The sequence below is a fragment of the Pristiophorus japonicus genome, chromosome 5 (genome assembly GCF_044704955.1).
Source record: "Pristiophorus japonicus isolate sPriJap1 chromosome 5, sPriJap1.hap1, whole genome shotgun sequence".
NCBI lineage: Eukaryota > Metazoa > Chordata > Chondrichthyes > Pristiophoridae > Pristiophorus > Pristiophorus japonicus.
Genome location: NC_091981.1, coordinates 68,799,172 through 68,801,425, shown reverse-complemented (window position 1 = coordinate 68,801,425; position 2,254 = coordinate 68,799,172). Strand labels below are relative to the sequence as shown.

The following is a 2,254-nucleotide window of genomic DNA, read 5'->3' as shown; positions in this document are numbered from 1 at the left end:
GGGTATTGACAGGGTAGATGCTGAGAGGTTGTTTCCCCTGGCTAGAGAGCCTAGAACTAGGGGGCATAATCTCAGGATAATTGCTCTGCCATTCAAGACTGCAATGAGGAGGAATGTCTTCACTCAGAGGGTTGTGAATCTTTGGAATTCTCTACACCAAAGGGTTGTGGATGCTGAGTCATTGAATATATTTTTGGAGTCTTGGGGAATCAAGGGATATGGGGATTGGGGGGGAAACTGGAATTGAGGTCAAAGATCGGCCATGATCTTATTGAATGGTGGAGCAGGTTTGAGTGGCACTATCTTCTACTCCTGCTCATAATTCTTATGTAGTTATGAGGGAAAATTATTGACTAATTTAAGAGGGAGCCCAGAAGTCTTTATAAATGTAGTGTATAGAATTTATTTGAGCACATAGACAGATAATTACAGGTGGTGATCCATGGATAACTTAGCATTTCAAGGAACTTCACGTCTTTCCCCAGGTTACTTCTTGCCAGCACCGACGTTAGCTTTAGCTGTACCACGGACTTTCTTCATTCTGTTCTTGTGTTCCTTTCGCTGTTTCCTGGAAACCTTTTCCCTCTCTAACAGGCCGTGCCTCACCAGCCTGTGCTTGAGTTAATTCTACTTGGCATAATCCAAGGAGTCGTAGATCATGGCAAATCCTGTCGTTTTGCCGCCACCAAATTGCGTCTGGAAGCCAAAGACAAACACGGCGTCTGGCGTCGTTTTGTACATTTTTGCCAACTTTTCCCTAATTTCTATCTTGGGGATGGTGGTTTTGCCAGGGTGGAGGACATCGACAACCATTTGCTTGCGTTGCAGCAAGCGGTTTGTCATAAACTTTCTGGTTCAGACGGTCACAGTGTCGTTCATCTGAGTACTGTGAGCTAAACTGAGTGTGACCTTAGTCTTCTTTATTACAACTCCAGAGTGGCTAAACAATATGGCAGCCAACCTTTTATACTGGCCCTGCACATGTGTGCAGGTGACCATTAGAACTCCAACAGTTGCGCCCTCTGGTGGCAAGTATTACATAGTTACATACATAACCTCACTCCCCCTAAAGTCTTCGGTACAAATTATTTACAAAGTTAAGGCGATCCAGAGCCCTTCGTTCCCTGGTTGATCGTCTAAGTTCAAACCCTGGTGTGTGTAAGTTGGCCGAACCATTGCTGCACTGCACTGCGGCTGGTCTGACCGGACTATCAGGAACGGTGGGTTCATCCTCGTGATTGACAGCGAGGTCGATTGCTGGTTGGGTGTGTGTTGGTGGATCGTCGATGGTGATGTCCTCTTCAAGTCAAAACTGATTGTCAATAAATCGCAATTTGGTCTGATCTAAATGCTTTCTGCACGTTTGGCCATTTAACAGTTTGATTCTAAACACCCGATTCCCTTCCTTGGCCAAAACAGTGCCAGCAACCCACTTGGGACCATGACCGTAATTCAGGACAAACACAGGATGGTTAACATGAATATCACGTGATACAGCCGCGTGATCGTGGTACATGTTCTGCTGGTGTCGCCGGGTTTCCATGTGATCATTAAGATCCGGGTGGACTAGGGAGAGCCTGGTTTTGAGGGCTCTCTTCATTAACAATTCTGTCGAGGGAACCCCGATGAGCAAGTGGGGTCGCGTCCGGTAACTGAGCAGAATGCGAGACAAGCGGGTCTGCAGGGAGTTGTCTGTCACACGATTCATGCTCTGCTTGATTGTTTGGACTGCCTGCTCTGCTTGATCGTCAGACATGGGCTTAAACGGAGCAGACCTGACATGCTTGATGCCATTGCGAGTCATAAACTCGTTCAATTCCGAGCTGGTGAAACACAGGCCATTTTCGCTGACAAGGACGTCGGACAAGCCACGGGTGGCGAATATGGCCCGGAGGCTTTTAATGGTGGCTGTGGACGTGCTGGATGACATGATTACACATTCAATCCATTTGGAGTAAGCGTCCACAACTACTAAAAACATCTTTCCAAGAAAGTGGCCGGTAAAATCTACGTGGATACTGGACCACGGTTTGGAGGGCCATGACCACAGACTCAGTGGAGTCTCCCTTGGTGCATTGCTCAGTTGAGAGCAAGTGTTGCACTGATGCACGCATGACTCCAAGTCCGAGTCAATGCCGGGCCACCAAACATGCGACCTGGCATTTGCCTTCATCAGGATAATGCCTGGGTGGGTACTGTGTAGGTCGCGTCTAAACATTTCCCTGTCTTTTTTTTGGCAAAACCAAGCGATTAC

At 47.4% G+C, this 2,254-nt stretch overlaps 1 pseudogene; it reads right to left on the bottom strand.

Annotated features, from left to right (window-relative positions):
- Positions 1–394: 394 nt before the first annotated feature.
- On the bottom strand, positions 395–879 carry LOC139263825 (small ribosomal subunit protein eS24 pseudogene; annotated as a pseudogene).
- Between the last annotated feature and the right edge of the window lie 1,375 nt (positions 880–2,254).